This window comes from Equus caballus, chromosome 1 (assembly GCF_041296265.1).
Source record: "Equus caballus isolate H_3958 breed thoroughbred chromosome 1, TB-T2T, whole genome shotgun sequence".
Lineage (NCBI taxonomy): Eukaryota > Metazoa > Chordata > Mammalia > Perissodactyla > Equidae > Equus > Equus caballus.
This window is the reverse complement of record NC_091684.1, coordinates 21,277,580-21,289,824: the sequence shown is the minus strand read 5'-3', so window position 1 is coordinate 21,289,824 and position 12,245 is coordinate 21,277,580. Positions and strand designations below refer to the sequence as shown.

Genomic DNA, 12,245 nt, shown 5'->3' with positions numbered 1-12,245 from the left:
CCTAGGTAGAAGAATAATGGCTTCAAACCATTAATTGCCTTTTTCCCCCCTTAAATCGGCAGAGGGTTTGCCTTATTGTGTTAGTATGGATTTACAAACAGGTGGAATGAATACCCATTTGGTGTTGGAAAGAAGATGCTTTTTGTGTGTGTTTTTAAGCTTTCAGGCCTTACAGTTGGTGATTTGATTTTCTTGTCTCTTGCTTTGTATCATAATAGGAGTGATGAGAATAAAAGAGGAAGCAATGTTTTTACACCCTACCCAAAGAAATGTTTTCTAAGTCTCTGGGGATGCTGAAGCAAAATTGGGTTGCAGATGTGGACTGTATAGTATTTGTCTCCGTCATGGTAACTACCAACAGTCTATATCTAAGCTTCCACCTGTGCAATTTTGTACACTTCGTAAATATCAGCAGCTTCTAGCATGTACTCAGAGAGATTACGGTATCTAAAACTTATTTTTTGTTATGTTTTTCAGAATCCTAGGGTACACATTTGTAACCAGGTATTTTTTGTATGTAAATGTAGCATCAACACTGAAAAATTGTCTTAATTTTAAAGACCTCACTTTGTTAGCCTACTAATCTCTACCCTCACCCTTCCATGTCATAGCCCTTATAACTGTTTGTTACCGTGTATTTGAAGAGACTTAGCTATTGGGTACAATTTGTAACATTCAGTAAGCTTACATTTATAGTTTGAATTTATCAAGTGTTGATGTTTTTCTATGTGCCAGTGACAAGAATTTTTAGGAATAAAGTATATAAATGACCATTTCTTACATATGGAACTTAGACTACATATGGTAAATCTTTTAAATACTTATTTGGACATAAGGTACACTGTAAAATTTTAGTTAATTTTGAAATATATTTGAAAAAGAAATTACAGACAAAGGCTTTGTTTAAAGTTTGTAACTTTGAAATAGCTTAAATGTAATATAAAGCTAACACAATCAACTATGTTCTTGAAACGCCAGTTTCTAGGTATGGACCTGGCCCATCTCTAAGGTTACTACTCTTTCCCAAGGTGTTTGTTCAGTTTTTGAAGAAAACAATTACATTTATCTCAGGTTGGCATTTGTTTTCTGATCTTTCATTGTTAGTATAATTTTTAAGTGTTTAAATTTTTCTCTTGTTATACTTTTTATGGATTAAAGACTGATATTAAGAGATACAGTAATTGCTTGCAGCTGGATTAGTTTTTAGTTTTTAAACTGCCATATTCAGAAGGTTTATCAGAGCTGTGTTTTGATAATTGTAACAGGTAAGACTCATACAGCAACTTGTGTACTACAAGCCAAATTTGAAACATATCATTTTCCAAAAGGAACACAAAAGTTATAAATTCTTTTGTTATACTTACTGGAGTTATACTTTTTAAATATTACTGTTTCATCAGTGACTTGGGACAGGGTTTGTCCCATGTTCAGAGAAACATAAACTGTAATTCTATGTGGAATACTCTCAAAGGTGGCTTCCGAATAGCTGCTAGTATATTTTGTGCCTTGGCTTACCCATGTGGATTGTGGGGGAAGGGTGAATAAAATTGGAATTCTTTGTTATCCAGGCAGTTAAATTGCAGTCATATTTGTTTTGAAAATATGCTGGATAATCGATATCTGTTGTGTAATTTAATATTTCTGTAAGACTTTTTTCTTTAAACAATTTAAATAATTTTTAGATTTTTTTCTAGTAAGAAGATATTTAAGTATAAAAATAATCTTTCGTGTTTTTGACTAAAAAATGTACTCTAACCTACATGTGCAGATATGAGGATAAAAATTTTTTTGGAGGTTGAAGATTAAGTGAAATAATGTATCTTTAGAATTCAGTTTATTATATCATTCATGTATGAAAAAGCATAAAATCTATGCTTCTAACCAAAAAAACAAAACAAGATTCCTTCCCTCCCCCAAATAATAAAAAACAACACCCCAGCAAGTTGACCCATAATTCCTTCATTGAGTTCTGAGGTTTATAGCTTGGCCTTGCTGGAAGTGTTCTTGAAATAGTTTATAAAATATCAATTAGGAGAAGAAATTTAGATATAAAGTATACACATTGACATTTCCAAATAAGACTAGTAGGGAATTGGTAAATATTTTGCCATAGGTGAATTAGGTAGAAATTGGCTGTAATTTAGTAGCAGAGTGATACATTAAGTACTTCTCTGTGCTACATGAGAAATGAATATGTACTGCAAATATTAAATTGGTTGCTATTTTTGCTTATTGTTAGATTTCATGCATTATATATTATGTATTATAATTTAAGGCTAAATCTTTCATAGACTAAGTTATATATATATATATATATATATATATATATATATATATATATTTATATTTGCTGTCCTTGTCTTCAAAATTTTGTTTTGTTTACTTGTTAAACTGCATCAAAATTATACCGTATAGATCTTTCTGGAAATATTTTCTCTGTTAAGATAATAGTTAAAATTTTGTATTTTTCTACCTCTCTGGCCACATTGATTTTTAGAATATTTCTCAGTTACAAGGTAACCTATGATGTGCTTGAACTTGATATATTATAGAGTGTTTTGAAATATAATTGTCATTCATTGCAGGTTGAAAGGAACATGAATAAGTCCAAAATTGATTTATGTTCTAAATTATGTAGTTGTATTACTTTAAGGTAAACTGTTGCTCATTCTATCTTTGGTAATTTTTCCTGGTTCCCAGCCTTTTGGCACAGCACCTTTAATTCAGCAAATCAAAGCCCTGACACATGAAAAGAATATTCTTATTACAAAGGGCTCTTTAACTTTTGAGATGTTGGTAACATATGTGCTTTTTGAGAAAGTATGAAGTTCCCATTATCAAGATTTTAAAAGAACTAATTAGATTTCATACTATATATTTAATTCTAACTTCTCTAAAGATCAGAACTGATTGCAAAAAAGTAGTGCATGCTGTAAAAGGTAAGGATTCTTTTATTGGAAAGAGTGAACATATTGCTTGAAGCTAAAACATTACAGGAGATCTTAAAGAGGATATAATTGGTCCCTATGTGAAATGAACCTGAAAGGCATTTATGAAGTATTTTGGCATGTCTATCTTCTAAGGTTTATGGCATTGTAACCATTCAAAATTTAAGCGCTTTATTTGCTCAAGCACTGTTTTTAAATCGTACAATTTTAATTAAGTAATTTACAGTTGACAAAGATAAATATTTTTTCTTTAATTTTTCTAATGTCTTGGAGGTAGTGTGGAAATGACTTCTTCTTATACTGATTATGTCTAGAATTTGGAGTTAATTTCATCAGTTAAATTTGGGCTTTCTCAGTTTCTAGTTTTGTGTGGTACAACACTCCTTCCTGCTTTCAAGACTTTCACAGTTTTGCAAATAGTCTTTAAGTTAACTTTTAAATTTTGTTCTATATTTATCTTGCTAACTACAGTTTCATATTAACTAATGTCATAGATTTTCTACTAAGTGCCCTATAGGTCCCAGGCTCTGAGGATACAGAGATAAATATACTATGTTTCCTGCTTTAAGTAAGTTCACAGTTTGTTACATGAACTGGACAAATCAATAGTTAATTGTTTTACAATGTGACAAGTGCTTTGATAGCAGTATACGCTGAAGAACAGTTAAGACTGAGACTGCCAGTATAACCAGCAATGCTTACTGGAGGATAGGACCTGAACTAACTCTTGAGGAATAAGTAGGATAGGTAGAGGGTAGAAAAAGCATGTAGAGGTTAGAGATGTTAACGTCCATTTGGAGAATTGCAGGCAAATAGCAATTTGGATTCCATGTATGACCTAATATTTTAGGTGATACAGTAGGCTTTCATTAAAGCTTATATTTTTAGAGATTGTTATTTCTTGTATACTTTATTTAATTTGGGCCTTGAACTGTAGACCTGCGTTAATGTTGAGGAGCTGCTCCAAATTGTTATTTAAAACTTTTAACTAAATAATATTTTTCATTAATATTTTAATTAAATACAGGGAGAACATATCAGCCTGATGTGGAATAGTTACCAGGCTTAGAACTTGGATAATGATAATATGTTTCAAAGTTATATTTAAATATCTTTTTCTCCGTTTATGCATCATATTGAGTGACATTTATGAACTTCCTTAGAGTTCATGGTAAGTTTTTATTATACAGACATTTAAAATTCACTCTTCTGAGAACATTAAAAACATCTCTTTACATACTTATTTCAAAGTGCCACTCTTTCCTTCAGATAAGTCAGACTGTACAATTAGCAGTTATATCCTGGTAGAAGTCTTTATATGGACTTACATGATTTAAAAGTTCTCTGAACTTGAATAGTAAGTAATTTTTCCTACAGTGTGATTTAATACTTCTTTGAGGGCACAGTGAGGCCTTCTTTTCCATCCTAAACTCCATTACCCTCAAAGTGCCGTAGTTTCCCATTTTACAACATTCTTGTATTGCTTTTTTTTTTTTTTGTTGGGAGGGGGGCAGGGAGGTTGATCCTTCTAGTTATTTTCATTATAGAAATTTGAGAAGTCTCTTTAAAACATTTTTCGTTTTAGCAGTTACCTTATAAATGTTATAATACCTCATTCGTCAAGGTCATTTATTAGGAAACTAAAACTTTCTGGTATCTCCTTGGATACAACCTCATGCACTCTTCACCTGGCTAACTTCTTAATCGCCCTTGAGTCCTCAATATCGCATTTGGGAGGCCTTCTTTGGTCCCTAGTTATATTCTCTTGTATTAAGGTCTCTTAGCACCTGTACTTCCTCTTTTATAACACTCCTCATTTTTGTAATGATGTGTTTAATGACTGTCTTTTTTGCTAGACTGTAAGCTTCATGATGAGCATCAAGGATGTCTGTTTTCTTTACTACCATTTCTCCAGTATTCAGTGTCTAGCCCTTGTAGGCTGCTAATAGAAAATTAGTTTAAATTAACATTCTAGCGCCCCCAAACCAACAGGTCACTAACAAGGACAAAGAGATGTCATAGTGCTTTTGCTCTTCAACACATTTTCTGCAGTTAGAGCCCCTTAGGCCTTAATTGAGGGCTTTTTACTCTCTCGTACAGTTTAAAAGAATTTGGTAACCAAATCTAAAAAGAACTGGGGTACTCCTAGAGGCCGTGAAAGAGTTGAAAATAAGAGGAGAGGAAAAGCATTTAAAAAGCAAATACAAGACATTTTAAAAAAATGGTAGTGTAAGGCAGCTGAATGTTGTGATGTAAATATGTTTACATATTTAGAATTTTTCAAGATGCCGTTTGTTTTATATGTAGAACAGTATAGCAATAATGATGTAAGATCATGAGGAAGAGAGTAATTACTGTTAGTGGATTATGTTAAAGATGACATAGGACCATGTATTGTATTTCAGAAAGGTTTCCATCTAAAATGATACAATTTAAAATTTTTAATGTTAAACTTTTGTTATTGGACAGGTTTGCTTAATGAAGTGAAACATAGTAGGCACCATAAGTATTGAGTAAAATTAAGGTGAGGTAAATAATTATCTGAAAGTACTGAATCAGTATAGTATAATACTACTACCTTACAATTTGGAGAAGTAGATTTTATACCTACCATGTATTTCTTTGTTTACTTAGCTATGAAATAGTAAAATTGAGTAACAACATGTTTTTGTTCATCAGTATCCAATGAAAACATACCTGTTGCAATCATATGACAAAATGACCTAAGTATTTATGCAACTTTTATTCTGTTAAAGAGAGTAATCTTTATTCTCTTGGCATTTCCTGGTAACCTGAAATGGAAAAATTAGATTGGAGGTTATAATTACTTCTCTGCTAGAACAGGTTGGGTGACCTGAAGTAGATTATATTTAATTCAATTTTGTTTTATATATCTTCTGGGATCAAGGATTCAAAATTTCACTAAAGGGCTTTAGTTCTGGTTCAAATAAATTGCATTTTATGTTAATATTGTCATCTGTTGAATCCTATGACTATATAAGGATAGGTAGAAGAGCTACTTATTTTGTTGCTAAAACAAATATTGGTTTCTCTATCACGTGTTAATTACAGTTTTAAACTCATGGAAATAGGATGCTTATATACTAGGCAGCTGAAAATAGTAATGTTTTAAGATTTAATCTTGAAGACATTTATTTCTGTACTTTGGAAGGAGTGATTTGAAATTCTTAATACTGGAAATATGGCCTAGTTTCAGAACACCCACTAAGCAACTGTGGGAACTCAGTATGCTAAATGACTTGTAGTGCAGCAGTTTTTAATCCCCACCCCACCCCCCGCCCCCCGCCACCTCCTGTTATATAACAGCTTATAGTAGTACATACAGAACATGAGTATTTGGGACAAGAACAAAGTGTATTGAAGCTTTAAAAATATGTGATACTGTGTTAGGCTTTGTGTTGGACACTAAGGACCTAAATATAATGAAATATGGTGATAGTGAATGAGTGACATAAATCAGGTGATAGTGTTTTAGGTTGCAAATAAGGCATGAAAAGCAAGAATTGTTTTTGGGCTTCAGAAAAACAACTTTTTAAAAATGGAGTAATTGTTTTTGAAACACAGACACTTTTAAAATTCTATTAAAATTTTTATTTAAAAAGTTTGATAACTCTAATATAAACATTTCCATGATGCTTGTGTATAGGACTTAAAAATATCAGTGGAAATAATTTTAAACATTTCCCCCAGAACATTGTGCAACTCAAACATTGCAGCATTGTCAACTTATGAGAACCACATACTGAAGCTGATTAGAAACTGACTATAAAGAATGAAATCTACTAGTTTATATTCATTGTTCAAGGAAGTATGATTGTAAAGACATTTGATAAAATATGCTTTTACCAATTATTTTGTTAATTAAAAAGGGGCTGAGTTCATCTGCACTAATTGTAATATCATGCAAATTGATCTTAGAGTTAAATGTTTCAGTTTAAAGATTTGTATGATACAAAAAAGGAAGGACTTAAGAATTTGTTTTAAAAGTCAGCTATATAATTCTTGTAGAGTTAGCTGTGAGTAACACGTAAATGCATGACTAATTATCTGCATACAAAAATATAAAAAACTTATCTGGCCTTTTAGCTGGAACTCAATTATGCCTGACAAATTTCATATATGTATGTGTGTATATGTATGTATATGTATATATGAAAAATATCACATTGTGATAATTGGTATAATAATGATCCTGTGGCAAGATCTTAAAGATTTTTGTTTCATCAAAGAAAGTTGAAATTAAGTTTAATATTATTGATCTTTTGCTGTATTTTATTATGTTCAGATTCTTTGAAAATTGATAATCCACACATAGTAGATTCATTGCTGAAAATAATTTAATTAGCACATCTCTTTCCTGACGATACCGTTATCCAGTTTTTATAAGTAGTAATTTGATAATATTTGAGTTGCTTCTGAGACCAATTAAAATTAAGTATTGCCAAATAATGTTTTTTCTTTCTGGCGTTATTTAAGTAATACATCACTTGCTCCCTGCAGATTACTAAATGATTTATATCTCTGTGGTGTAAGAATTTTTTACAGCAAAGCTTCTGTAAACTGTGTGGGAATTATGTTTTGGGATTCACAAGATAGTAGGTAGTACATATCAATTGGGAACTGGTTAGGTTTAATGTGTTAAATTAGAAAAATAATAAAATGTCCTTTTGTGTATATTCAAAAAATATAAGAAAGGGCTGCCTTTCAATATTTTGAGTAGCTTCTGATGAGAGAAATTCCTTATTAACCTTCAGTTAAATTGGGCCTGGCTTCCCAATATATTTCTTTTGATCTTGTATGAGCAAGATTTTTTCTTTGAGATGTTTTAAAAATATAATACAGAGATAATGAGATTATATTTTAAAGCCCAAAATGCATTATGTAAATCCTATTTTAACAACTGTCAGGATAAGTAGATAAGTAAAATAACTAGTTGAGTGTTCAGTCTTTAAATAGTCTCATAAATGGACTATATAAACATGAGAAAGGCTGTTTATGATAATGGCAAGTTACTAAATGATGATTCTTAATTGTAAGATACCTTGAGACCACACACAACTCTAATCTTGCTGTGTATAGTACATTTATTTTTCTTTGTATTTTTTTCTGACAGTTTCTGATAAATAGTTTATAAAATGAGTAATGGGAAGGATTTGTATTCAGATAAGACCTAGTGAAAGAATGTGTGGGTTTATATATACAAAAATGAATCAGTTAAATGTAATTAACTTAATTTTTAGCTTAAAAGTAGTGATCATTTGTTTTTTAAATTAAAAATACTTTATTGAATACTGTAGTCATCTTAGTAGATGTAACTTAAGTTGGCAATTACATTTTCTCTCTTTTGCTTTACAGTGATAATTAGGTAACCATTGTTTTGATTTATTGCCAATTTACCCGTGGTAAATGAAGAGTAAAGTATATTTTGGGAATACTTATGTTGTGTGTGACATATTTTGAGTTTCTTGACAAGAAAGGCAGTTTAAACAAAGATTCTTGGCTAAATCTTTTTTCGGGAGTGTTTTTGTGGCATAAGAGGTTTTCAGATAATGTTTGGTCAGAATATTTGATGTTTACTGTTATATCTTAGTTATATTGAGACATTCAAATCCCCCCTACCCTACCCCTACCTTTTATTTTGCGACTTTGCTGGGAATCTTACAATTTATGTATATGGTAAGCTGAAGTGTTGTACAAGAGAACTGTAATCCTAATTGTGGCTTATATTGTGGGTTGAGTAAACAGGAATTTTCACTTCTTTGCTTAAAACTTTTGTTTGCTCAGGATCAAAATTACATAAGTCTTTTCCTTTCCCGTAAGAAGGAACACAGATTTCCTGAAAAATTCTCATATATTTGCTACTATATAAAATAAATTGGTCCTGTCTCTCTCCATGTCAGTCCAAACTATTTCATCTTGCCTCCTCACCAGAGGAAAAAAAGTTGAGTGAATGAATTTGAAGGTGCTATGAGTTGTATACTCTTGACATAATTCTAGTTAACATGGACTAGTGTAGAGCTGATTTTTCCCCCACAGACACGTGTTTCTTTAGCCTCCGTAAAAACTGCTCTTACCTCAGGTTCACTCAAGCTGCTTATAAGGATGTGTTTTTCCATTTCTCTTTGAACAGTAGCATTCTGTTGAACATGTTAATTGTGGGTGCTTTCTTGATCTTTGGTCTTCCAATTTTGAGGATGTTTTTAAAACAAATATATATATCTTTATGTGATTTGGAAGGGAGAGCAGTTTATTTTTGTCCTTTAAACTACTTAAAAGAATAAGGAGTGTTTTAGATCTTTATAAACAAAAGAAAATACAGTTGAAATCTTGGCATTGTTAGGTATTCATATCAAAATCTGAGTGATTGAGAGTTAATTTTAAGTAGAATATGGGAAACTATGCATGAGACAAGGTTTTGGTTTTTGTTTATTCAACTGTTCATGCAACAAGTGTTTATTGAGCACTTATTGTGTGCTTAATAAAAAGTTCATAATAGCTCTGAAATTGTAGAGTGCTCTGAAGAGTAAAATTACCTCTTTATGTAGGGAGCCTGCTGTCTAGTAGGGTAGATAAAGTCAAGTTAACAAACGTTTATAATTCTTTCAAAATATAACTGCTATATGTGCTAGGTATTGTTTCTAAGTACTAGGATACAATTGTGAAAAAGACAGAAGGGTCCTTATTTTCCCATTAGTTTAAAAGAGGGAGTCAGACAACTAAGTTGGCAAGTATAATACAGTGTGATAAGTGTTCTAATATGGGAAGTTTTAAATGAGAGCATGGAGGAGGAGATATTCAGAAAGGCAATTTTGAGTAATCAGGAAAGGCTTCCCAGACCTCTAAGCTGAGATCTAAAGACTACATGCAAATTAGCTCAGTGAAGAACTGTGAACTTATGGTTCTGGCAGAAGGAAATACTTTGTGCAAAGTCCGGGGGACAAGAGATAGCAGGATCTGCTATGGGATCCGAAAGTTCATGTGACCAGATTGCAAGTTAGGAAATATTAAAGTTGTGGCAGGAGAAGTAAGCAGGGGCCAGATCTTGAAAGATTTGGTAATTACTGCTAAGATTTTGAATTTTATCCTGAGGGCTATGCTTGTGGGAGCTAACCACTCTCCTGGTAAGTTTTTTAAATTGGACAGTAACTGATTAGATTTGAGTATTTGGAAAAATCGCTCTACTTACAGTAGTATAGTGATTAGGTTAGGAACAAGATAGTGGAGTGGATATGGTGAGACGAGTTGCAAAGCTCTTAGAGGAGAGAATTCAGTCTACCCTGCAGCAGGGTGGTGGCAGTGAGAATGAAGAAAAGTTGAAGAGTCAGGAGAAATTTTGGGAGAAGAATGGATAGGATTTGGTGATTGTTAGAATGTGAGAGTTGAAGGAGAGAAGGGAGTCAGCGTGACTCCAGGATTTCTGACTCTTTCCCATCCTTTTTAGTTGATTTCTCTTTAGGTGTTATCCCTTTTTTTTGCTGAGGAAGATTGGCCCTGAGCTAACATCTATGCCAGTCTTCCTCTATTTTGTATGTGTGTCGCTGCCACAGCGTGGCTGCCAATGTCGTATAGGTCTGCACCTGGGACCTGAACAAAGGCCACCAAAGCAGAATGCACCAAACTTAACCACTAGGCTCCGGGGCCGGTCCCCAGGTATTATCTGTCTTAAGAAGCCTTTCCCGAGTCCCCCAACCTCCAAGGCTGGTTTAAGTGCTTTTTCTTTGTGCTTCAGCAACTCTTACCGCACTATGTTTTTGCCTTTTCTTGCTTACAGACAAGGACTGTTCCTTATAATTATTGCATACTTAGCACCTTGCACAGTGCATGACACTTAGTATGTATTAAATAAAATGTTAACTGAATGAAAATACAGTTTTTTTATTTATAAAAATTTAAATATTTTTAACTGGAGAAAAAACCTGGTTTTCTGAACTGCCAGTGTCCCAAAACCTGGGTAACTTCAATGTGAATCAGATCACTCCATGTACTTTTGAATATCTCTTGTAAAAACAATGTACCTTATAATTCAGATTTGAAGTGCTGGATATATTTCTTCATAGGCTATCATGGACTAATTTAAATGGGCTTTGATTATTGTATTGACCTCTTCTTGTATTATACGTTTAGATTTTTAAAATAAATAATGTTTAATTATCTTTATTTTTTGTCAGATTGAAAGTCATGTAACCAAACTATCACTGTTAGGATATTTTGTTTTACAATGAAAATAGCTTTTTTCCTCTTCTTGATTATAAAAGGAGTGAATGCCTATTGTATACATTTAAAAAATAATACAGAGAGAGAGGCTGGCCCTGTGGCCTAGTGGTTAAGTTGGATGTGCTGTGCTTTGGCACCCTGGGTTTGGTTCCTGGGTGTGGACCTATACCACTTGGTGGCCAAGCTGTGGCAGCAGCCCACATCCAAAATAGAGGAAGATTGGCACAGATGTTAGCTCAAAGCGAATCTTCCTCAAGCAAAAAGAGGAAGCTTGGCAACACATGTTAGCTCAGGGCAAATCTTCCTCAGCAAAAAAAATACAGAGAAAAGAAAAGTGAAAACCATCCTAATATCCAAAGATGAACATTGCTGTCATTTCATGGGTGTTCTTCTAGACTTTTAAGATTTTATATATATTTATTAATGGTATGATTAAGTTAAAAGCCATCTAACAAAGAGGAAATATTTATGACATAGATATAAGAAAAGATATTAAGAATGCCTTCATATAAAGAATCCTGATAATTAGTATATAACAAAATAAGTCAATACAAATGGAGTCCTAAACTTAAATTCCTACAGGAGACCAGGCAGCTAACATAAATGACTGAACACAGTAGGGAGAATGCATGAGATGATTGAGTTGGAGAGCACTTGGAGGGCACAGCTTCTGTTCAGCACCAGCTGATTTTTGCCATTGAGAAATGTTGACCCAGTGTGCCCACATTTATTTATTTATTTATTTTATGAGAAGTAGAGGTCAGGAACCAAACCCAAGGTATCTCCAACGTATGTCTGTATAATGCCTGTGTCACTTTGAACAAACAGAGTCTGCCTGTATTTCATTTTCATGCTTTCAGATTTGGTGGGGTGTGGTTTTTGTATTCATGCAGTTATATTTTGTTTTATGATCTACTCTGAGATTTTTTCTTTTCATTAATGTATTTAGATCATCTGTATTTATTACAGCATTATACTTGTTTCCTCATCTTTTATAGCTAAAGGATTAGAAATAAATCAAGCTGTAACAATTGAAGTACAGTAGTCCCCTCACATGTGCAG

General features: G+C 32.7%; 1 protein-coding gene across 7 annotated transcripts in view; it reads left to right on the top strand.

Annotated features, from left to right (window-relative positions):
* SHOC2 (SHOC2 leucine rich repeat scaffold protein) overlaps positions 1–12,245 on the top strand; it is a 97,338-nt gene that overhangs the window by 1,790 nt on the left and 83,303 nt on the right. For 2 of the 7 annotated variants that reach the window (XM_070220737.1, XM_070220746.1), the window contains exon 2: positions 219–347. The exons of 3 other annotated variants lie outside the window; for them this stretch is intronic. The gene's annotated coding sequence lies outside the window, so the exon portion shown is untranslated. Of the gene's footprint in view, positions 1–218; positions 348–978; positions 1,072–3,975; positions 4,120–12,245 lie in introns of all 7 variants that reach the window. 2 more of the 7 variants (XM_070220727.1, XM_070220718.1) reach the window with 2 other exon arrangements.